Source organism: Terrapene carolina, unplaced genomic scaffold (assembly GCF_002925995.2).
Source record: "Terrapene carolina triunguis isolate 2854851 unplaced genomic scaffold, T_m_triunguis-2.0 Scaffold103, whole genome shotgun sequence".
NCBI classification, from domain to species: domain Eukaryota; kingdom Metazoa; phylum Chordata; order Testudines; family Emydidae; genus Terrapene; species Terrapene triunguis.
In genome coordinates, this window is record NW_020664454.1 from 2546074 (window position 1) to 2571837 (window position 25764).

The 25764-nt window shown below is 48.2% G+C and overlaps 1 protein-coding gene and 1 long non-coding RNA gene across 2 annotated transcripts in view; one reads left to right on the forward strand and one right to left on the reverse strand.

The window, feature by feature from the left end:
* LOC112120556 (acyl-coenzyme A thioesterase 11) overlaps positions 1 to 16611 on the reverse strand; it is a 67990-nt gene extending 51379 nt beyond the window's left edge. Inside the window, exon 1 of the mRNA XM_024219680.3 lies at positions 16534 to 16611. The gene's annotated coding sequence lies outside the window, so the exon portion shown is untranslated. The remainder of the gene's footprint in view (positions 1 to 16533) is intronic.
* On the forward strand, positions 8619 to 11789 carry LOC113406545. The gene is made up of 3 exons (XR_003369792.2): positions 8619 to 8705; positions 10836 to 10965; positions 11561 to 11789. It is a non-coding gene; the product is annotated as an uncharacterized LOC113406545 (long non-coding RNA).
* Positions 16612 to 25764: the final 9153 nt, after the last annotated feature.

The window sequence follows — 25764 nt, forward strand, 5'->3', positions numbered from 1 at the left end:
TGAAAGATACATGAGCACTGAGCCAAGCAGAGATATCTGTAGCCAGTGTTACTGCTAACCAGGTACCCAGCATGCGTGGTTATAAAGGAATAAGGAATCTAAAAACCACACCACATATGAGAAAACTGGACCAAGCTCAGATCTTTACGTTCCATGTAATAGCAGGGCTTTCAGTGCAGAGGTCCCAGAATGATGCACCCCGGGATATCCACAGCAAACTTTGGACCACATCCAACCCCCTCTTCCTGACTCCACATACCAAAACACTTTTGGCATTAAGACTTGAGCTGCTGTTGTAACACACAAATAACTTGTGCTAGGTGTTCTGCAGACATGAAGGTATACAGTCCCTCCCCAACAAAGCTATTAACTACATGTGACTAGTCTCAAATTCAAGCCATTTCACTCTTGCAAAGTGTCCCAAGTGACATCTCTGGTTTAAAATGAATCTGTGGCAAGTTCCCCCCTCCAGATTTTTTTTTTTGGGGGGGGGGGGAGGGGAGGGAGGAGAGGAGGGTTTAGTGCTTCTTTCTGGCCTTGATTTAGTTTTCTTTCAAGCAGCTTCTTCATTGAAGGGGTCTGAACTGCTTGTCCCACAATAGCTACTTTGCTTTGGCGTAAAGGGCCAAGATTTTCAGAAGTGGACTAGTGATTTTGGGTGCCCAACTTGAGACATAGGGGCCTGATTTTCAGAGCATGGGAGGCTCAGCACCTTCTGGGGAAGAAAACCCCCCGACAAAAAAAACCCCAAAAATAACCCTAGGGCTGCCAAGCGACTAAAAAAATTAATCGCACTTAATTGCACCGTTAAACAATAGAATACCATTTATTTAAATATTTTTGGATGTTTTCTACATTTTCGAATATATTGATTTCAATTACAACACAGAATACAAAGTGCACAGTGCTCACTTTATATTTATTTTTGATTAAATATTTGCACCATTAAAAAACGCTAAAGAAATTGTATTTTTTCATTCACCTAATACAAGTACTGTAGTCCAATCTCTATCGTGAAAGTGCAACTTACAAACGTAGAATTATGTTAAAAAAACTGCATTCAAAAATAAAACAATGTAAAACTTTAGAGTCTGCAAGTCCACTCGGTCCTACTTCTTGTTCAGCCAATCACTCAGGCAAACAAGTTTATTTATATTTACGGGAGATAATGCTGCCCGCTCCTTGTTTACAATGTCATCTGAAAGTGAGAACAGGCATTCACATGGCACGGTTGTAGCCAGCGTTGGAAGATATTTACATTCCAGATGCGCTAAAGATTCATATGTCCCTTCATGTTTCAACCACCATTCCAGGGGACATGCGTCCATGCTGATGACAGGTTCTGCTCGATAATGATCCAAAGCAGTACAGACCAATGCATGTTCGCTTTCATCATCTGATTCAGATGCCACCAGCAGAAGGTTGATTTTCTTTTTTGGTGGTTCAGGTTCTGTAGTTTCCGCATCGGAGTGTTGCTCTTTTAAGACTTCTCAAAACATGCCCTATACCTCATTGCTCTCAGATTTTGGAAGGCACTTCAGATTCTTAAGCCTTGAGTTGAGTGATGTACTATCTTTAGAAATCTCACATTGGTACCTTCTTTGCATTTTGTCAAATCTGCAGCAAAAAAGTGTTCTTAAAATGAACAACATGTGCTGGGTCATCATCCGAGACTGCTATAACATGAAATATATGGCAGAATGTGGGTAAAACAGAACAGGGGACATACAATTCTCTCCCAGGGAGTTCAGTCACAAATTTAACTAACTCATTTTTTTAAACGAGCATCATCAGCATGGAAGCATGTCCTCTGGAATGGTGGCCGAAGCATGATGGGGCATACAAATGTTTAGCATATCTGGCAGGCAAATACCTTGCAATGCCAACTACAAAAGTGCCATTCAAATGCCTGTTCTCACTTTCTGGTGACATTGTAAATAAGAAGAGAGCAGCATTATCTCCCATAAAGGTAAACAAACTTGTTTGTCTTAGAATTTGGCTGAACAAGAAGTAGGACTGAGTGGACTTGTAGGCTGAGAAGTTTTACATTACTTTGTTTTTGAGTGCAGTTATGTAACAACAACAAAAATCTACATTTGTAAGTTGCACTTTCATGACAAAGAGATTGCACTACAGTACTTGTATGAGGTGAATAGAAAAATACTATTTCTTTTGTTTACCATTTTACAGTGCAAATATTTGTAATCAAAATAATATACACTTGGATTTCAATTACAACACAGAATACAATATATAGGAAAATGTAGGAAAACATCTAAAATATTTAATAAATTTCAATTGGTATTCTATTGTTTAACCGTGCAATTAAAACAGCGATTAATTTCTTTGGGTTAATCACGTGAGTTAACTGCAATTAATCGACAGCCCTTAAAAAACAAAAACAAAACAAAACAAAAACACATTTAAAAGGGGAACTCCAAAACCACTAGCGTCTTCTGAAAGCCTTGGCTGGCATGCTATGAAAGCACTCAGGTAAATCTTGAAAAGCAAGTGGAGACCAAAATGAACCAGGCAATTTGGAGAGGGGCAAAGGCACTTCCAAGTTACCCACTCAAAGATGTTTAGAAAAAAGAAACTGGAGGCTTAAGGAAGACCTGCAGAAAATGCACCTTTCCCTGCCTGAGAATTAATTCTAACCAAGGTTTTGATCAGTTTTCAGAAGATAGGCTTTTGTTTACTTGCCCTTCAGGAAGGGAAAGATAATGACACTAATAAACGACTATTCAATCTGAACAATAAGAGCAAGAAAAGTGACAAGCAGTTAACTAGACAGGCACTATAATTAAGACCATGCCAAGGGGCTGACTTTCCCCCACCCCTCAGGAAAGGAGGAATCAGGAGCTACAGCAAAATGTCTAAGTACTGGAAATTAGGCTTTTAAATAAAGTATACTTTTTAACATAATGAAGACAGAAACTTGACATCCCTCAGTTGTCATATTAAATTGGCCTCGTTCACATTTATTTAGCCACACCGAAAGGAATTAAGGGATAGGCGCGCTTATTGCTCCAGTCTCCAACAAGGCATTTGTTAAAAGGTTTAATCTTTTAAAGAGACACACAACACAGGATCTCTGCCTTTATCAGTTCCATGCTCCCAAAATTAACAGATCCTGCTGGAGGATGGGATCCTGCACTACCTAGGGGTAGGGTGATGGACGGGGTGATCAGAAGAGGTAGAAGTTTCCAACAAAGCACACAATCAGACAGATAGTTCAGTAGCAGTCATTTGATAAAAAGAGGTCGGTAGGGATGAGGTGGAGTGGGGGGGGGTGTGTGTATGAGAAACAGAGGGAAGAACTAGATAAGCTAATGGAGCGTCATTGTCCCCCACCCACCATCTCTAAGTTCTAGCCCGTGCTGGTTCAGGCCAGCAATCCTGAGCATGTGCGAGATTGATTTAATATTCACCATACACACTGAGGAGTCGCTGCACAGTGTGCGCCTGCAGGGATTGTTGTTATTTTATAATAGGCCTTGAGTAACATGCTGCGCCCTGGACTCTGGGTCGGCCGAGGCAGCATGCTCAGTCCTGGAAAAGGGCAGGAGAGAAAAAGCACGGACACTAGATGTGCTAAAGGCACCGGTATCAAGGCCATCTCCTCCGGTCCTTGGAGCACCAACCTCCAGGGCGCAAACACGACTCCTGGCACCAATAAAAAAAATAGTCCAGCAATGAAAGCAGTGACAGTGGTGCCCCAATGGATGGGGGGGAGGAGAGGCTTTCCCTCTGCTTCCCCCCAAGAAACAGTGGGTTTGGTACCCAGGCCCCACAGCTCTCAGGTATCTACCAGCACAGCTCCACACCGCCCTTGTGGGCAGAGGAGCCCAGAGCTTCCATTTTACAGGGTCTCCCATCGCAAAGGAGGCCTATAGTCATGAGTTAACCCAATCTAAGGCGCTGTTAATTCCTGAGCAGACTCCCCACAGGGCTGAGGAAAGAGGGTAACATTTCATAACACTTAAGTCACATCGGAGCCCAAGTCCCAGTGGGACTTCGTGAGAAGTGACAGGGTCCTAAGTTAACACGATAGGTGGCCTCCTCACTCCATTTCAGGCACTTGGCTGCACCAGCTCTGAGACAGGTCAGCCAAGAAACACCTGAGCAGAAACAACCCAGGGCTACCACCATGGAGAGACCGGAAGGTGACGAGAGTGCACTCAACTTCACCCTTTGCTGACTTACAAATGGCTCTACTGGGTCAGACTAATGGCCCATCTAGCTTAGTATCCGGTCTTCCGACAGTGACCAATGCTTCAGAGGGAATAAAACAGAACAGGACAATTATCAAGTGATCCATAGCCCGTCATCTAGTCCCAGCTTCTGGCACTCCAAGGTTTAGGGACACCCAGAACATGGGATTGGATCCCTGACCATCAGGGTTAATAGTCATTGATGGGCCTATCCTCCCTGAACTCATCTAATTCTTTTTTTAAACTCTTTTATAGTTTTGGCCTTCGCAATGAGTTCCACGGGTTGACGGTGCATTGTGTGAAGAAGTCCTTCCTTTTGTTTGTTTTAAACCTGCTGCCTGCTAATTCCACTGGGTGACCCCTAGTTCGTGTGTTATGTGAAGGGGTAAATAACACTTCCTTAGTCACTTTCTCCACACCAGTCATGATTCTATAGCTCTGTCAGACCCCCTCCCCCTGAAGCATCTCCTTTCTAAGCAGAAAAGTCCCAGTCTTTTAATCCCCCCCCCCCCCCAATCTGGAAGCTGTTCCATTCCCCTAATCGTTGTTGTCCTTCTCTGTACTTTTCCCAATTCTAATATATTTTTTGAAATGGGGCAACCAGAACTGCCTGCAGTATTCAGCCCTATAATAGCATTGGCACCAGCCTTCACAAAGCCCCTGCCAAGTCCCAACCACAAATAAACTCCCCTAGTGGCAGTCAGCCACGGAGGGTTGGAAGAGAGGCAAAACCAGGGGGTGCTAAACCCATAGGCAGGACAGTGCTGCCCTTGCCAGGAACAGCTGCCATAGGCTATTGCTCCACTTCCTCCTCTCAAAGCTCCAGGGCTGTCAGATTTTGGCACCAGCTGCGAAGCCACTAAATGGAAACAGCAGTTTCAGCTCATGGAACATCAGTAATTCCCAGGCCTGGTGTTTGTGCGACTGGCTGAGCAGCCCCCTTTGTGTACAGCACTAAGCCAGGCTGCTCCGAGCGCAGCGCACAGACAAATCCAAGTTGCACCCATTGAGCTCTTCAAGGGTTTCCTACTGAACATGCCTCAAAGTCGCAGGTCTTCCAGCAGCTCTGCGCGTTGCTGTTTAAGAACCTCTCCTTACAGGGGCTTGTAATTCAGTCTTGGGAGCTTGCTTGGAGCTCACACACACAAGAGACCAGTGTTCGGAGTTAAATCTCTTTAGAAAGGATGTTCTGTTTTCCACTATTCTAGACAGAGACTCTGGATTGAATCCAGAGGGGGTGTATAATGCGGTGCAAGTTACACATTACTGAGTCTAAAAGAACCTGCGGCTTTCGTCCTGAGGAACCAGAAAAGAGGGGTGTAGCAGGAAAACATTTTCTCATGCTCTGCTGCTGCTGAGGTAGCTTCCCCGTCACCCAACACTTTAATACAAGTTGGCATAACTTGCATACTGACAAAGGCATAAATAGGTCTAAGGGAACAGAACAGATCAGGAGTGATGCACAGGGTCACAACGCCACTCAAATCTGACCCAGCCACCCTTCCGTCGTAGCAAGCAGCAGCAGCTTGTGCCAGCAGATCCACAGCATTGAGTGGTCTGTATGGCTGTTATTCACACTAGAAAACCGGAGCCCAGTGCTGGGTCAATAATACAAACAAATCATGTCATCGGGTGATGGAGGAGATGAAGGACCCACAACTGAAGTCCTCACAGAGTTATCAATCAAATTACTTCCCCAGCAGTTGCAAACATTCTTCGTTGTATCAACACTCCAGCAGGCACTGAGCAGATGGAGATATTGGAGAAGTACTTATTGCCCAGTTATTCCAGCAGTAAGTGTGGGAAGGGAAACTGAGGGAGCAGGAGGTTCCACATTAAAGGAGAATAAAAAAAGGCGGTCATGCCAAAACCACAACATCCGAACAGGAGAACTGCACTGTGCTATTATCATCTCAACAGCTGGGCTGCACTCAGCTTTGACAGAATATTCCAGGGTGTCAAGAACTGCAAGGAAAGTGCCTAGGTTATGCACATTAATTTACACTCTGGAGACCCGGAAATATTAACAAGATGGAAGGGTATTTTTAGAATATTCGGCTATTGAAACTAAGCAAGGAAGTGTCTGTCCTCATTAAAATCTTCACTCTCACTCAACTGTCAATTTTTGTAAAGCTGTTGACGGATGCAGCCTTTAGCGGTCACCATGGCAACAAGATACATTACCTAGGCGATGATGCTCTTATGCTGTCACCCCTTGAGTGACCCAGTTCTACAAAAAAAGAAAGTTTGCATAAAAAAAAAAACCTTCAAGTGGAATTTTTTCTTGGCTCCTGCCATGTTCATTTTCTGTGCTGCTGACGGCGTAATGAGAGTCTACATGCCTCCAACGTGCCAGCAAGATCAAAACCAGGAGAGCTGGTGGGAGAGAGGGAGAGAAGATTCCGGAATATCTCCACAAATAAGGATCACACTGGATTAAGTGCAATTTGGAGGTGGTGACAACTCATTTGTGACTAAGTCGAGAGCTGGCTACCTGGGAAGCTATTTTCCAATCAGCCGTTTTATCACACGCGATCCATCGCCTGAAAATTCACAACATAAGTTCGCTAGTTAGTTTCCTGTTGGAAAAATGTGTTGCCCAGTCAGGAAGCAGAAAGAATACCACATGACCAATCGCAATCCCAACCGAGATGAGACTGCTGTTTGTTTTGAAAACCTACCGACTGAGCAGGGAGTAGAGTGGGAGCTCCTGTTAGCAGAGAAGGACAGGGACTACCGCTCCATCACCCTGCTCCTCCTTTAACCCTGAGTGGTGCAGGAGAAAACATTGTTTAACCCTTGTTATGTATAGAGCTTTGAGAACTGTGCGGACGGCATGTCAGTGGTGACTGTACCTTTAAGGTCTGGATCATTCTTGGTTGGATGTATAATCCACACAAGGAGAATGTGGGTCTTTGTCCTCCTCTTGTGGCTGGCCCACCAAAAAGGATCATGAGCTGGTACTGCTTGTTGCTCTGAAGCAGAGTCACAGTTAGGTGAAGTGCTAGGAGCTTGTGCTTTTAGCACTGGGAGGACGGGGCTCAAGGTCACCCCAAAGGGGGTCAGTTTCAGGTATTTCACACTGAGTTACTTGGAGACTGAGCTAGGAACAGAGTGGGTCAGACGTGACTTGTGAACAAAGAGCATCTCGGTGCTGACCATTCGCTTTTGTTGCTCGTCTCCAAGTAGTCATGGCAGCTGGACTGAAAAAGGCATGATTCGGCTCACTGGAATCTGGAAACAACACGCCCCTCCCCCTCTCGTACACCCTTCATGGCTTTCTCCCAGAGCCAGCCCCTCCCCCACCCCCGCCCCCCCCTCCCCCTCCCCCCTCAGGCCGGCCCCCGCCCCCCCCCCCCCCCCATGGTCACAAGCCCCACTCCATCTTTTAATCTCACTGCTCTAAATCCTAACGTATCTTACTCTAGCTCATCTCATTTCACTCTTCTCTCATCCATTGGCAGTTTGGTGACCCTTATATGAGAGGAGTTTGGTAGGTCTCACCACAAACGGATCACCCCACCTTGCACTAACTGAGAAAGACTGCATGGGCCAAAGAGACTGAACTGCTACCCTACCCAGAAGGGAAGTCCGTCCCCTCCTTCAGTCCAAATGCCCTTCCTCCCCTCCCACCCACCCCCCGCCCCATCATGTCCTGCCTTTCATGTCTCCCTGTACCACCACTGTGAGCAGACTGAAAATCTGCTGGGGCAGCGGGAGAGAAGCTACACAGGACTCTGGGGGCGCTGAGCAGCCTGCAGAAGACACACCACCATCCTGAGTGCCGCTCAGATGATGTCACTTGCAAGGCAGGACAGGAGGAAGGGCAAAACTTAGGGTTGCCATCTTTGGTTGGATTAATTCCTGGAGATTTCATCACATGACAGTCGTTAGTTAAAGATTAATCTTTAATTCCTGGAGACTCCAGGACAACCCTGGAGGGTTGGCAACCTTAGGCAAAAGCGGCTGACTACAGGAGGCCCCCCTCCTTTGATAGACTACATCCAGAGACAGGCTGGCCTCATTTCCCAGCTTCCTTTCTGAAAGACACTCCATCTCTTCACCTTAGCCCAACCCCCACGCCAATGCTCCCCACCGGGGCTCTCTCCTATCACTCAGGAGAACTCCCTTCCAGCTGCTCGTCCGGCCTTGCCGGGGCAAGCCAGAAGGAAGAGTGCCACCTACAAAGTCAAACTCTTTCCTACCGCACCCTGGGATTTTCTTTGAAGTCTCCCATCCAAATTCCGAGCAGGTCCAGTCCTGCCTAGCTTAAGGAGTTCTAAGCAGACTGCAACATGATCGCGGGCACGCAGATCCATTCCAGAGTGAGGCCACACCCACATACCAGACCCTAAGAAGGAACTATCCTCAGACTGCCAAGTGCTCAATATAAAAGTGGCCGGGCTTCTATGAACTGCACGTTTCCAGGCTGGTCTCTTACTGCCACAGAATTGTCCCTTCTTGGCTCCTTTCTACGCAGCCTAGTTCAAGGTAATGGCACTCAGGAGAGACCGGTGCAGAGGCAGAGCGGAGATTGAGAAACAGGGTGTGGTGAGCATGGGGGCGCTAGGCGGGGACTGTTGATCTGTACCCCGAGGTGAGGTTTATGCAGAGGATTTCAGAGACGGTGGAATGTCAGAGCAGTGCAGACAGACCCAGCAGACTCCCTCCCAGGTAGGGTGACCAGACAGCAAGTGTGAAAAATTGGGACAGGGGGTGGGTGGGAGGTAATAGGAGCCTATATAAGAAAAAGCCCCAAATATCAGGACTGTCCCTATAAAATCAGGACATGTGGTCACCCTATTCCCAGGCAGGAGAGCAGTGACTGCAAGCCAGTAAAGCTGAATGGGTCTAAACTGGCAAACAGCAAAGCATCATGGGGGCACTCTCTTAGGGCTTGTCTACCTGGGGAAGTTCACCAGCAATACTAGGTGATGGAATTTTAATGCTATATGTAGTTATCCTGGTGTAACTCCCCGTGTAGACATCTGAAATAAGGGGCCTTTTTGGTTTGTTATTTATCTGTGTTATCACTGCCCCGAGGAGCCCAGTCATGGACCAGGACCTATTGTGCTAGGCGCTGTACAAACAGAAGAGACGTGTACAGAGAGTGTAAGACAAGAGACAACAGATAGACACAGTCAGAGAGGGGAGTCCAGGGAGTCAGCATGACAGGCGAGGTCTCAGCACACCAGCAGCCTAACTTGTCAATTTTTTTTTTGGCATGGCAAAAGACTAAAAGACTTCACACCTAGGCCCTGTAACAAAAGCCAGTGAATACTAGGGTAATTGGCCTCAGGCACACTGAGGGGGCAGGGCTTTGAGAAAAGGGAATTTCCTTACTGAGGGGCGCAGAGGATAAGAAGACAGGTAGGAAGACACAGACCTCACTAGCAAACGAACAAAAAATGTGCTCTTACAATTGAGTTAACACCATTTTTTTCTGCAGCGAAGACAAGGCTGGATTCCAAGAGCACGTTGGCCTCCTAAAAGAACTTAAGTTCGGTCTGTTCTTTTCCTGCAACTGCAGAAGGAAGCCCATCTAACTAAGGCCTGGGCTACATTTCAAAGTTAGATCAACTAGCTACATTGCTCAGGGCAATGAAAATTGTGCCATCGTTAAGGTGACCTAAGCCAAGCCCCACTGTGCTGAAAGTAGATTGATGGAAGAATTCTTCCGTCAATCAAGCTACTGCTTCTCAAAAGAAGTGGATTAACTACATCAATGGAAAAAACACCTTCTGTCAATGTAGGAAGTGTCTCCACTATGGGGCTACATCGGCACAGCTGCAGTTGCACAGCTGTACTGTAGACATACCCATAGTGCAGGGACGGGCAAACTTTTTGGCCTGAGGGCCGCATCAGGTTTAGTAAACTGTATGGAGGGCCAGTTAGGGGAGAGGGTCCCCCCCCCCGGGACTCCTGCCCCATCCAACCCCCCCATTCCCTGACGGCCCCTCTGGGACCCCCGCCCCATCCACACACCCTCGCTCCCTGTCCCATGACTGCCCCCAGACTCCTGCCACCCCATTGAATCCCCCTTCCTGGCTTCCCCCCCGGGACCCCCGCCCCTATTCAACCCCCTCTTCCCCACCCCCCAACCCCTATCCACACCCCTGCCCACCACCCCAAACTCCCCTGCCCTCTATCCAACCCCCCTGCTCCCCCTTACTGCGCTGCCTGGAGCACCGGTGGCTGGCGGTGCTACAGCTGCTGCCCGGCTAGAGCTGGGCCACGCTGCTGCCACCACCACGCAGCACAGAGCTCCGGGTCAGGCCAGGCTCTACAGCTGTGCTGCCCCAGGAGCTCACAGCCCTGCCACCCAGAGCATTGCGCCAGCGGCGGAGCGAGTGAGTTGAGGCTGGGGGGGAAGGGGGGAGAAGAGACAGCAAGGGTGGGGCCAGGGGCAAGCCTCCAGGCCAGGAGCTCGGGGGCCGGGCAGGATGGTCGGCCTGTAGTTTGCCCACCCCGCCATAGTGTGTAGTTAAGTGTAAGGTTAGTCTCCGCTAGCTAAGCATGGCTGTTTGTTGTTTTCACCGCAGTTTCTCCAACTCTTTGTTCCGTTTACGAATAAACCTGCTTGTTTTTAAAAAGTGGTTGGTTGCTATCTCATGGTCACAGGCTCCTGAAGGGAAGAGGGACAGATAGTACTGCACAGGCCTGAGTGGATAAGTGGCTAGCACAGGCAGGATGCTGGATCCAGATCCTGGTCTAAGAGTGGAAGAAGTGCAAAGTCTCACTCCCAAGACAGGTAAAGGCATGAGGGCTGACAGCTGAGGGGGTGCACGAAGAGAGGCCAGAGATGCAACCAGCTCCATAATCCTGACACAGGTTTTGCACCAATATAGCCAAGCACCTTCCACTCCCAGCTAGGTCACTTTGCTTATTCATGTAGATGACCAATGACACATCACCACATGGCAACCTTTCTGCTCCCTGTTTAAATGACTGAAACTTGAGTAGGGGGGCCAATAAATGGAAGGCAGTGTTACCTAGCGAACAGGGCACTGGACTGGAATTCAGAAGACTTAGGTTCTATCCCCAGTTCTACCACTGGGTGACCTTGGGCAAAAAAATCACTTCACATCATGCCTCAGTTTGCCCATCTGTAAGATGGGGATAATGATACTGACTTACTTTGTAAAGCACTTTAAGACCTATAGAAGGAGAGCTAGGTATTAGCAATTAAACAAACCGTGGATGCTCTCATCCACACACAAATGCCTTGATCACAAAGGACACATTCATGCCAGGCAAATAAAATGGAGGGGGAGGGAGGAAATATGTACATGGCTGAACTGCCATTTAGAATCTTAGTGAACGCTGTTCTTGCCATCTCCAAACAGCTGGAAATTAGAAGTGGAAGAGACGTTCATGATCATCTCCTCTGTCAACCATGCACTGGCGGGAAGATGTCAGATGAATAAGATCTCACGTGCTCTGTGCAGCAGTTTTAGACGACACAAGCAACGCACTACTTCCTTTGGGAGACCATCCCACCATCTTACAGAATGCATGCCTTTGACCGGATATTTAACCTGCATTTTCCTTTGTTCAGCTTCATCCTGTTACTCCTCATTGTACCCCCAGCTCCTGGGGATATTTAAAAATGGGGGGGGGAGAGAATGAGCAGTGACAATGTAGATCTCATGGGGGATTATTGGTGTGTAATTAAGCAATATGCAGATTTGCTTGTTACTATGGATGTGTTAAAAAATTAACTTGACCTAGTTTGAGAAATTCTAGCGACTCAACAATGCATCATGTTTCCCCAGAAATTCACCAGTGCCAACAAAGGGCCCTGTTCTGAGGAGAAGGAGCTTTAAATAAATTCTCTGCAGCAAAGGAGGAGGGTCAGAAAGAGGGGGGGGGAGGGAAAGGGGGAAGGATGGTGGTTCAGCGAGTCAAGTCACCTAATGATTCCTGACATTTTACACATCACATCACAAGGCTCCTCAGTGGAGAGAGAAACAGAACAGCCAGTTTTGCTGCCAGAACAAAGAGGTACACTCACCGTTTGGTCACCAAGCCTTGCTCCGGAGCAGATGAAGTTTAAAGAGGTTGTGAAAGTTTAAAGACTGTCACCATGAGAAACAGGAAAAACGCAGAATATCCAGCAGACGTAGCAACTGGGGTCAGGAGATATATTGATACACTCAGCAGTTCAGAGAGGTTTTTCCCTTCCCCTCCCTTTCTAGAGAGGCCATCATTGTAATATTTGGCCTCTATTTATGGGTTTTACACGGCTGCAGTTTACCATAGTATCTGAGCTCCTGCCATGTAAAAAAAAAAATCATGAGTGGCAGCGAAGTTCGTAATGGACTTGATTGTCTGAGACCCTAATATTTGTATTTTATTGGTACCTGGTATTTTATTATTGTTAAACATGTATATTGCAGTAGCCGCCGATGGCAACACGCAGGCTGCCCCACCCCCATGCAACATACAAACACATCACAAGTGCCCCATAGTCCCTGCCGCCCCCCCCCCCCTTTTTTTTTTCCTCTTAACTGAATCTTTGAATGCTGCTTTTTGATGTTGTTTTGTTGAACTAGTGGAGCTGCCTGGCCAAGAAACAGGCATTAGAAGTTAGGGCTCCTAATTGACTTGCTCCTTGTAAAAAGTTAATGAAATAAAGCACAAGCAAATAAAAGTTTTTCAAACGTACAGTTACCTGCCATGAAACCACTCTCACACTACCAAGAGCAGAGCAAATTCAAGCCCTTACAGGTCATTTCAGGACTGTAATTTGTGCTGATCTTCGGAGGTTAGTCTTGGGCATCAGGCAGTGCTCCTGATCTTCAAAGAACCCGAGCAATCCATTTACACTGGGTTGGATCAGTTTTCACATCCAAGGATGACTCAGCAAGCGAGAGGGATAGAATTTGTTTGTTAAATTAAAAGCTAATACCATGGCTCCTCCTGATTTTTGTAGACCTGGCAAGGGACCCCATGAGCAGGGCTGGCTCTGGCTTTTTGGCCGCCCCAATCAAAAACACGGGGCATCCACAATCCCTGCGGCATGGCCGGAGCGCGGGTGCAGGGGGACCGGCTAGCGGGGGAGAGGGAGCGGGTGGGAGAGAGAGAGAAGGGGGGCGGCCAGGGCTACAGCGGGATGCTGCCACGCGGCCCACCACACCTCACCGCCTGCCAGGAGGGCTCCGCTCCGGTCGGCGGGGAGGGAAGGACGAGGACTGCCCTGCCGGGCTTGCTGCAGGGCGCTCCCGTCCTCTGCGCCACCGCCCCCTACAGGGCGGCCGGATCAGAACAACAACAACAACAAAAAGCGGCCGTGCCGCCCTAGGATTGGGCCGAATGCCGCCTCGTTCAATCTGCCACCCCAAGCACCAGCTTGCTCGGCTGGTGCCTGGAGCCGGCCCTGCCCATGAGGACACTAGCTGAAGAGGGTAAGGAGAACAGGATTAGCAGACTGATCCCAGACTAGGTTAGGGAAGCAAAGCCTACTACACTCCCTCCTGAAGGCTGAGAAGAGGAGCATCTGCCTGAAGGTAGCGAGTCTGGTAGTTAGCGGCTAGACTGCCCCACATAAGGGCAAAACCAGGGACATCTTGCAAAGATTCATCAGCCTTTGGAGAACCCCCCACCCATCACAAGGATAACCCCTGCAGATGGGTGCCAACGAAAGATACCATTGTAGGGCACTATCAGAAGGTAACCCTCTGTCTTTCATTCGGTAGAGAATGACTTCTCTCTTCCCGCTCCATGCCGAGTATATTAGCTCAGACAAACATCGGATTCTTTTCAGAATCTGTTGTGGCTTAACCGACACGCCCATGGGAACTGGTTCCCTTAGGGCCTGTTAGGCATCAGGGCTTGTTTACGGTTTTCAAAAAGGTCTTGCCAGCTTGGAAGAAAGAAATCAGTGTGCAAATCCAATGCCTTCCAAGACCTTCCCGCACACTGCTGCCTGCCTGAATGCATTGCTTTCACTACACTCCAACGCTCGGCCCGTGAAATGACGTAGGGCATTGTTCGGAGGCATAAGCCTGCTAAGGCACCACACACTGACCCCATGCAATTCGCAGCGTAGGAGCCACTAAGAGAGACAAGCTGAGTCACATAGCAAGGACACAAACCAGAAAAATGAGTGGACTAGAACGAAGTCCAATTTGGCTCTGGACAAGCTGGATTTTGAGTGTTCTCTGGCAGCGCGTACAATGCTTAACTAGGATTTTGTTGAGCATTTGAGTCATGCGGTGTTCTAGGGAAGCAGGAGAAAGGTGGGGCCAAATCCAACCCTGGTGTAAGTGAATCAGCTTCATTTGTCAGCTGAATGACTCATTGGAAATGGACGGCCCAAGCCACACGAGAAACCTTTACCGCTGACAAACATGGGTTTCTGGTCTGTGTCAGATCCCCTTTTTCCCCAGCCTCATCTGGGTCAGATTCCCGTCCTCCTCTCTCCATCTTCAGGGACCCACTTAAATAACCCACCAAATAGCAATAAACAATAGGGTCAATAGCACGACAGGTAACCACCTGGCTTATTGCAAGCCTGTTGCGATCATGTGCAAGAGGTAACTCTTCCTCCTAGCGTTGCGATTCCAAGAGTAATTTTATTGGTTTCCAACGGACTATGGTTACTGCCCCTGTGCTCGTTAATTTCTTAAGATCACATCACCAAAGCATGCCCACAAAAGCTGAAATGAAAATCAGCTTGTCAAGTCACTTGAAAACAAGTTGAGAAGCATCAGGATAATAAAAAAGGAGCACTTGCCTGCTGGGGTTTGTGCAGAGATGGAAGGTTTCATTATACAGCCGTCCCACTGAGGACTCCAAAGTCCCCACTGATTACTTTGTGCAAAAATGGCCTTAACACAGCGGGCTCTGAACGCAAAGGTCAGAATACTATTCTCACGTGTGTTCTAGCAGCTTTCATCTAGAAGGATTCCAAAGCATTGTGGGAACCTGTTGGTAAACCTGACTGACAGGCAGGCATTGCTGGGGCAGAGCAAAGTATGGGTTTAAACCACACACAGGAACACTATACAACTGCTCAACAGCAGCAAGTTAATGCTTGACATTTGTGTAGGTTACGGTTTTAATTTGCACACAAAACCCAGAGTCTGTCATGCCTCTGCCATCTCCCTGGTCCTCCTTAAAAAAAAAACCTGCTTCTTTCAAAAGGCCTATAAATTCTAGTCCTTCCCCCAAAGGGGTATTTTTAAAAAAAACACCTGAAAGGGTTAAAGAACACACATGATGCCTGCTAGACAACTCCACTCAGTCAGCCACTGCCTGTTGCATGTTCCCCATCCCTCATCTCTATGGTGGGTGGTTTAATTAAAGCCCAGTCCTGCACCACTGTCAGGAGGATCATGGCCTGAGATTGTAAGCTCCTCAGCACTGCAAGAACCTCGCACGCTAGTAGTGTACTGGCGTTTGATAATTAACGGTCTCCAGTAGCTTGTGAGGTTGAAACAAAAAGGAGCAGATTTTCAAGAGCAGCTCCAGGCCAGATTTTTCGAGCACTTAGCTCCCACAGCTGGGCCAGATTTTCAGAACAGCTCAGCTCCCACTGAGGCACCAAAATAAAGGCTCGCCATTCACGCGTTTCCATATGTGCGGAGTTCTTCTGAAAAATACAGCCTCCATTTAATGAAAGGTTTAAGATTTCGTCCAGAATGTCACCCACTTAAGCGCTCTCATTTCTGCAATGCTAATAGCACAATTAGGAGTAATACACCCTGCTGGAATAGTTAGTTAGCTGCAAACATCTGGGTCTGGCATCTTCCTCTGGTGCCCATGCCGTAGATTAATGCTACCGAATTGTAAATCCTCATCCTGCATCCACACAAGTGGCTTCCCCTGGCGATTTATGAAATTAACCAATATAGATCAGAAGCGTGCTGGATGGGACGTGCGGCATGTATACAGGCTGCCAGGGTTTCAGGTTACATCCTCCTCCAGGGCACTGCACTGTGCCACACAACACACCCTAAACCCAGAGCTTTCTGCTCCACGCAAGGCAAGTTTAAAAAGTTCATTAGTTTCACTAGAACTAAAAGCCACCCTAAGTTGCTGCCTCATCTAGGAAATGTTTGAAAGGTTTGGTCGCTTTCCTTCCCAAGGCAAACACCAGCCGCAGCCAAAAGAGAAAGCTGTGTAAAGTTCTGCATGGAGGCAGCTGGGTCAGTGCAAAAAGGATTTAGCACTGAACACGTGTCCATCCCGCTGGCAGCGCGCTCTCAGCCGCCTCACCAAAACCAGGTGCGCCCCAAGATCAGCAGCTGCCCCCTTTAACAGGCTTCTCACTTCCCAGCAAAACTGCCTAACAGTTTTAGCCTCCCAATCTCACCTTAGCCAGAAGGAGCTTCGCATTTGCTGAACAGGCCAGAGAAAGGTTCCTCTGCGACAGGCCAGAATTGTAACAACAGGATCAGGCAGTGACCTGCCGTGAAGGAGGAATACCAGACCACCTGCTTGTACTTTTCACCCCCATTCTCTCTCTCCCTCTTTTCCCTCTCCGGGCCTTTCAGGCAGAGCCCCTGCCAGAACTGTCCTTTGGATCAGAGGAAGCGGCACTCCCCTTAGTTCCTTAAAAACAGTCAGATGAAGTTTTCTTAAGGTGGCACCTACAAGTTCTCGCCTTCCAGATAGCTACTTTGCTTTGTTCACTGGCCAATTCTTTGACTTGCTGTCTCTACTTTCCAGCTTAGCTGTTTGCTTCCCCTAGTCTTTTTCTTCTTAAAAAAAAAAAAATCTCACACACACACACACACACACACACACACTTACTTCTATTGGACCTTCAGTCAGACACAATATTCATGAGAAACTGCTACAAATGTGATTAGGAACAAAACTACCAGTTTCAAAATTAAATCACCGAGTACAAGTAAAATTATAAAAGGAAATGGTTGTCAGACAAGGCTTCCACAGGTATGACACAGAAATACCCAGATCTAACACCTACATGTGTCATTTGACAGAAGTATTAAGAGAAAAGGTTGAGCAGACTTTCGGGAATTGATTTTCTTTTCATCTTTTTTTCAGGAAGCAGCTAGTCAGTGAATCCTAATGTTTTTCCACCTGTTCCTCAGCTTTGGGTTTAAGACCTACTTACACACAGGTATGACAAGTTTGTAACACACTGTGCATTTGTAGTGGAGTTTTTATTCCATCTCCCACCTTGAATTAAAAAAAAAAAAAAATTCAGTGGGTTATTCCAAGTTAGCTCGGGATTCCTTATACATGTAGTGTATGTGACCCCACTGAAAGTGTTAACTTGTAAATGCCGGCTTTGAGAAACTGCTTCATCAGCTATCTTGAGGGTGGTCCACTGTTGCCTAGCAATGTCAGTTTGTTCTGATTACGTTTGTAAGGTGGGTGGGAAACCTGAATGGGTGCAGACTTTAGCAGGCCTGAACTGGTGTTTTCTGCAATTTAAAAAGATAAATATATTGAGATAGATGCCAGAGGTAAATTAATTTAAGGGGTACAAATCCACACAGCTTCATTGGCTTCAATGGAGTTATGCCAATTTACTAGCTGAGAATCTGGCCCTATTATTATTATTGGGCTAAATAGATCAATATTGATTATTAAAAACAAAAGATACAAGTGATAAAGGATATACTCTTTTCACAGTGCCATTGCAAGAGAGGTAGAAAGAATCAATGGAGCTTACAAGGAAGAGGAGAATGGCCCTTTTTGTAACACACCATACCGCCTCTCTAGAAGTCAAATCAGCTTTATACAAATATATATTGAGCCGTATTCTTACACTCCTTTATAAGGAGCCTTGGAAATAAGAAAATTAAAACATCTACACTTTTATACACACATGCTACTTAATTTTTACCATGTGATTTCTAATGCAGATGTTAAATTCAAACTGGAAATAAATGCACCCTTTAAAAAAAAATAAATAAAAAATACACAGTGAGGGTAATTACCCATTGGAGCATCTTCCCACGAGATGTGGGGGGAATCACTGTCACTAGGCATCTTTAAATCAAGATTGAATTAATGACTAAGGCCCTGATGCTGCAGACACTTATGCACGTGTTTGCAGGTTTGGGGCCTAAAAGCAATAGTCTGTTCAACTATAGATTATTGGGCTGGAGACAGGAATCACTTGGAGAAGTTGCGTGGCTCGTGCTGTGCTGGAGACCAGACTTGGTGATCAATGGTCCCATCTGGCTGCCCAGGAAGCACAGTTTATGAATGAACATTCACCCGCGGTTTCATTTTTTAAAGTTGTCGCCGTTCAGAGGTTCGAGAAGCTGAACAGCACTAACCTCCCGGACATGATCCAGAGAGGCCAAAGCTGGCTACTAAGTAAATGTGTTCACGTTTAGCCTGCTTAGAGGGTGCTGGGGGGTTTTCTACTTAGATGTCGTTTACTCTTGAGCGGTTGGGGCTTTTTGTCGGGTGTTGCCTGACTGCAGATCTTTTGCCAGGGCTTAAAGAAAGAGCGATCAGAGCATTTTATAACCAGGGACAAAACTCAGCAGGGGAATTGTGTTAAAATCTCCACAGGAATTACTCTGTGCTTTCGATTTTGCTTGGTCCCGTTTGTAAAGGGACATCAGTGATTTAAAAATAAAATCAGACTGAAGTCGAGTTCTAACAATTCACTCTTACGGTTACCGTAACAATAATCAGAGGGAAATAGTGGGTTGCCTTTTCAGTTTATTTTGTGCATTTAATAGCCCTTTGACTAGTCATGGTTTCCCCTGGATCAGGTCCCAATGGACTCCACACAGGATGCAAGTCAATGGAAAGACTCCTATTGACTTGAGATCTGAGTGATTAGGTTCTGATCCACAGCCATTCGTGTATGCTACAATTAGCTATCTTAGGGACCCCAGTTTCAGTGCAGTTGTAACTAGATTTAAGATGGTCTGGTCTCCCCAGGCAAAGCCACATCTTATAAACATGGTCAGAGCACACTGTGTGGCCATTGCGTCCCCTAAGATCATAGAATATCAGGGTTGGAAGGAACCTCAGGAGGTCATCTAGTCCAACCCCCTGCTCAAAGCAGGGCCAATTCCTAGACAGATTTTTGCTCCAGATCCCTAAATGGCCCCCTCAAGGATTGAACTCTCAACCCTGGGTTTAGCAGGCCAATGCTCAAACTGCTGAGCTATCCCTACCCCTGTAACAGGCAAAGTTTTGGGGTGCGTCCAGAGTGAGGATTTTAAAGAATTCTCCCACCATTACACCGCCATCTGTGCTAACAGGGGTGGGAGTGCTGAAATACCCCAGCCACCAGAGTTTTCACCACCGTGTTTTCTAGACTTAACGTGCTCCGGGGATATGTACTGTTTCTTTAAGTCTGGCACCAGAAGCCAAGCAGGAGTGAGGCTGAGGTAGGTTCTAGGCAGAAGAGATTACAGAGAAGCAGAGACTGGTTTTAGGAACAGCACCGTTTTCCTTAGTCTAATTCCATTAGAGTTCCTTGTTCAGTGTTAGCAGAAAGTGTCTGATTATTTTGCCAGTGTCGTGTGTCACTGGACTCAGCCATTTTACCCCACACCATCTAATCATAGATTATTAGGGTTGGAAGGGACCTCAGGAGATCATCTAGTCCAACCCCCTGCTCAAAGCAGGATCAATCCCCAACTAAATCCCCAAATGGCCCCCTCAAGGATTGAACTCACAACCCTGCGTTTAGCAGGCCAACGCTCAAACCACTGAGCTATCCCTCCCCCCAATCTTACTCTGCAAGTCCCTGCCTGAGTTCAACCTCCATATTCTCTTCACAGGCCACTCCCCTCGCGCAGACTCACTTTAGGACTTTTGTTGCTTTCTGCTTTTCCACGCCAGTCTGCAAAGGGAACATTAGGTGGCAAACAGTACAAAGGGAAGAACATAAGACAGGTCACACCTGCTTGGACCCAGCCCTGTGCTGAAATGGTTCGTCTGAACGCTCGCCTTGGGAAAGGGGCAGGGGAGTGCTGTTTTGCCTTCACGGCTGTGTTTGCATCATTGCTTTGGTGGTCAGCAAGAAGTCTCCGTAACAAGCCACGATTGGGGGAGCCTGCGGCACGTTTGTATCCAGGAGACGGAAGCCGAGTAAGAACCAGGTTTACAACAAAACAGGAAGCAGCCATCGCCCAGGATCAACGTGCTTTCTTCCAATCAACCCTGTTTTGCAGCACTAACCTGGCTGTTCCTGAAGGGTGGGGAGGGCCATAGGTTGGTCTGTCTCTTTATATGCTGTGGGCCTGATTCTCCACTGCAGTGCACCTAGCATCACCACCTGTGCCACATGGACACCAAACACTAGGAAATCAGAACGGGAGCATTTTACACCCATTCTGCACTGGTGTAAGCAATGGTGAACAGGAATCGAGCACTAGTCCCTGCCTATCCCACCCCTTAGCACCAGGGCATTGTTCTTGCACTGAAATGTGTAGGCAGTGTGACCTAGTGGACAGAGCACTGGACTGAGACCCAGGAGACCTGGCTTCTATTCCCTGCTCTGCCACTGGCCTGCTGGGTGACCTTGGTCAAGTCACCCCCCCTTTGTGCTACATTTTCCCTACCTATAAAATGGGGATGCTGTTGCTTTGTAAAGTGCTTTGAGATCTACTGATGAAGAGTGCTACATAAGAGGTATTAAGTGTCCCAACATGCTATAGGATGGCTTTTACGGTCTTCCTCAGGTTATTAAGATAAATGACCACCAGTCAGACATCTTTTCTGCAGCACCTTCAAGATGTTGAAAACCAAAACAATGTTCTATCAGGTAGCATTTAAAAGGCATGTTTTCAGGCATGGAGCAATCTCCGAGCATAGACGCTTTCATATATTATGCTTAAATCCTAACAAGCCCATTAATCCAGTTTTAGCTAATGACACTATGAAATGAAGAACTGAGCTTCTGATCTTTGAAGTGTATTGAAGAACCTAACACTACCCGCCGGTGAACAAAGACGTTAAGGTAGACCAAGAAATCCCTAGCCCCTTTGACAGAACTTCGCACCGGATGGCGTTTCGGATCCACTGAGTGTCAGCGTTTAGAAAGCCTTGGTCGGTAAAACAACTTGATGACTTGCCAAACAAATACAAAGGTGGGTCCCAAGCTTAAGGAGCAACCTTTGGATCGCTCTCATTCTGTGCAGATCTTTCAGGCTCTCAGTTGGAGGAAGCCACTCACCACCCGAGAACTTGCCCTCGGTATCTAGGATAACCCTCATCAGCCATTTCTAAAGCCACGGAGGGGGGGGCATTATGTTGCATCTGTTATATTGATTAGCCCCTACTCACGGAGTAGTATTGCTCAGGTCCATGGGACTCCTCACCCAAGTGCTCTAAGCACCGCACAATCAGCCTTGTCTAGGCTAAGCTACCCACTGCTGACAATGGCTGTGCACAACAGGGGCAGCTCAACCAGTGAGCACCACAGGTTGTCATCACAGCTTCTGAAATGGGGCTGGGCATGTCGTTCATCCTGGTCTATGCACGAACCTGTGTTCAGCACAGGCTCAGCGGCAGCCGTCAGCAGGGCCGGCTCCAGGCACCAGCCGAGCAAGCTGGTGCTTGGGGCGGCAGATTGAACGAGGCGGCATTCCGCCCAATCCTAGGGCGGCACGGCCGCTTTTTTTTGTTTGTTCCGCTCCGGCCGCCATGTAGGGGGCGGCGGCGCGGAGGACGGGAGCGCCCTGCAGCAAGCCCGGCAGGGCAGTCCTCGTCCTTCCCTCCCCGCCGACCGGAGCGGAGCCCTCCCGGCAGGGGGCAGGTGGTGCGGCAGGAGGGGCCGTGTGGCAGTGCCCCGCTGTAGCCCTGGCCACCCCCCTTCTCTCTCTCCTCCCGCTCCCTCCACCCCCCTGCTAGCCAGTCCCCCTGCACCCACGCTCTGGCCGCGCCGCAGGTTTTTGGTTTTTTTTTGCTTTGCCGTTCTGGCCGCCCCGTTTTTGTTTGGTTTTTTTGCTTGGGGCGGCCAAAAGCCAGAGCCGGCCCTGGCCATCAGGGATATTTTCTTAGCACAGACAAGGCTTTAGTAGTCTCATATCAGCCCAAGGCAACTCAGCAGCACTTGTCCTACTTTCCCTCTTCCACAGAACCACAGAAAGCAGACGTTAGAGACTGAGGGAGGGAAGTCCTGTAGGGTCAGCTAGTCTACCTCCCTGCATCTGCAGGCTGGTTCCCTACGGAACGGCTCTTTCAGGGTTAGGAAGACATGTTCTAGACCAGAGGTGGGCAAACTACAAGCCACGGGCCACATCCGGCCCGCAGGACGGTCCTGCCCGGCCCTTCAGCTCCCAGCTGTGGAGGCTAGCCCCTGGCCCGTCCCCTGCTGTCCCCCCTCTCCCACAGCCTCAGCTTGCTATGCCATCAGCACTCTGGGCGGCGGGATTGCGAGCTCCTGCCGGGCAGCAAGGCGGGCTCCGGCCAGGCGGTGCTGCTGCCAGACACGCTGCCCTGAGTGGCATGGTAAAGGGGTTGGGAGCAGGGGGGGTTGGATAAGGTGCAGGGGAGTCCCCAGGGGCAGTCAGGGGACAGGGGGCAGTTGAATAGGTGTGGGAGTCCCAAGGGGCCTGTCGGGGGCAGAGGTGTGAATAGGGGTCGGGGCAGTCACGGGACAGGGAGTGGGGGGGGAGGTTTCTGAAAGGGGCAGGAAGTGGGAGGGACCTGTTCTAGACCCTTGAGTCATCCGAGATCTCCCTCCACCCCACGAGCTGTTGCCATTGTTTATTACTGGACAAGCCACTAGGAGTCCAAGATACAGACTGGCTTTTGCCTTGTTTTGCGTTCAGTGTTTCAAACAGTCCCAAGCAGGAATTCAGGTGAGATCACAGCCTGCCCTCCTCCTCTCCCGGACCCCCAACGTGTGTTGGCTGTCCGCTGTTAAACGCCACTCGCCCCACCTCCCCGCAGTTGATTCATCCACAACTCCACCCCTGGAGCTGCTTCTTTTCAAAGCCGCGCAACGGCATGCTGGGATCTCTACTGGGGAGAGGTTCTGTTCACTACTAAGAACTCTAGTTGTTTCCCCATCGCTGCCTGCTTGTTAGGCGCCTCCATCCCAGTGTCTCTTTCTTCCAGGCTAAGCGCTTTGGGGCAAGGACTGTCATTTATTATGTGCACACACGAAACAATAAGGCCCATCCGGGCTGAGGGCTTTGGGTGCTACTGCAATTTAAGCATTAACGAGATGACCGACCAACCAGTGATCCTGTCTATGACCCCAGGCTCCCTCTTCCAGAAGTGTTAGACCAATCTCCTTGCACTTTGACAAGTCTAGTTTTAAAAGTGTCCCAAGCAATGGAGTTTGCGCTGATTTTCCAGCATCTCACAGCCCTTATAAACAGATAAGCCAATTGGTGTGATGTTTCCACTTGCTTTCACGTCAGGCACATTCCTGGCTGAAGACACAGGGAAAAGAAAGTTTCATAACAATAATTCAATGCAAAAAACTTTTTCTATTGTGTTCTAAACCTCTTCTTTTAGTAGTCTTGGGAAGCTACCAGAGAAATTACATTAGATTGAACATCAAGCACACTGTAGAGACATAAGCAAACAGTAGTCATAAACCAAGCCCCTCTCACTGGACTGGTTTTGCATTTAAAGCAGAACTACCTTCCAACCAGATTTGAACCGATTCCTGCTCTTTGTTTCATGTAGCTAGAAGCCAATAATGAGAATATCCTTCCCGGTGCATCACACATTGTACAAACACCGCACCAGCCCTGAAGCCACATCAAGTGCCACATCCGAGGATCCTGTGCCTGCATCAGTGCAGGACCGGGGCCCTATTGTGTACTGGGATTCCCAGGGTGGGAGTCCCAAGAAACTTGAGGCAACCAAAACCTGCTTCTACTCACCAGCTGTTTAATGAGGAGCCTGAGCTCAGTGTCACACCGTGGCCCCCTGCACGAAGCCCAAGTAGACAAGGTTTGCACAGGGAATTTCCAAGGAGTGCAAAGAAACTGACTCCTCCTCCCATATCCACAGTGCCAGGCAGGAGCCTTTGGGGTAGGGAAGCAAAGCAGCTGCTACCAAGTCATGCTCCATGTGAAATTAGAGCCAGGTGAGCTTCACCTGTCCAATGCAAAACTCCGATACAGCTCTTCTGACCCCCACACCACCAAGTTGGCTGGGGCTATGAGCCTGCTCCCGTTCTCCATCTCATCTGCTCAGCCAAGCCTCAAAACCCACCCCACAGATTCTCACAGAGCCTCATCCCGTGGGAAGCAGTGGAAGGGACTCGGAGCTACTCAGGAGCCAGTTGCAAGTGGCTCTTTGAGACGAAGACATCCCTCCTATCTGACACAGTGCCAAGTTACATCAGCCCCCACTGGCACAAGGGTTCCCAGCCCCAGAAAGCCCACCGAGAAGAAGTTTCTCCGCACAAGGTCCCTGCAATCTCGGCTCTCCTGAGAGCCGCCACAAGAGCGGATAAGGTCAGCCAGGAGACTATGAAAAGGAGCCAGAAGATGCAATGATTCAGCACATCCAAACCCGGCAGACTGGGCAGCCTCTGGCAGTGCAGCTATGGAGCCCTGGCCACAAATCAAAGCAGCGCAGCCTCAGCTAAGCCCCTCAATGCAGACACCTCCTCCCTCCTCTGGATCAAATCCTCCCCAAACACGTCTGCTCCCAAAGGTGCAGCGTTCCTGAACGGACAGGACGAGGGATATCAAGCAAGCCCTGTGTATGAAGAGAGTATCCAAGAATAGTAGTAGATACAGTGCAACATCACGCACAAGCCATTCTTATCATGGCTTCCGGTAGCAGGGGACAGGTGATGTGTTACTCAGGCAATCATTAACTCCAAGACGGGGCACAGAGCTGATGCAGTACATCATACTGGAGACATCAGGGTCTCTGCATGCTCTATCCAGCAGAGATGCCTCTGACCCGCACCCTAAGATGGCATGGGCTCTTCGGCACCACATCCAATGCCGTAAAACCAGAGATTAGCTGTGCAGGTTTCACGGTACCTTTGTTTAGTAGATTTCTTATTTGCCAGAGCTCTGTGGTAAATATTGGGGAAAAAAAAGAACTGTTAGCAAAAACTAGCGCTACCCTTATTTTGTCATAGCAGACAGACAAGTGCTCGCAGTAGCTATCAACATGCTATTGATCGCATGCCATCCATCTGGCTCGGGTTTCATCTGGAGTACGCATCCTTCAGCCCCGCTGCATCTCCTGAGAGGTGCCGTTTCGAGAACATTTTATGGCATGCTTGTCTTTTGCACAGGCTTGTTTACAATGTGGACGGCTTTATGACTGGGGAAAGAAAAGAACCTCCACAATCATGCATTACCATCAACCCTCATTATTTACTCTTAATGATTTTACAGTATTTTAACATTAGTCCCAGAGAAATTTTAGTTGTCCCAAGGAGAATAGCTGCTTGTAACCATTTGCTAATTACAAGTATGAATGTCAATTAATTCATTTAGCTAATTATCCACTCTATGAGCATCATGCACCAAAGAACTGTAAAAGACAGGCATATGGTGATAGATTGGAAACAAGAACATAGTGTGTGTGTCTGTGTATTCATCCAGTAGACTGGGGGGACACGTGTATGTTTAGTTAGCATGCCAGAACACCCCAGATGAATGTA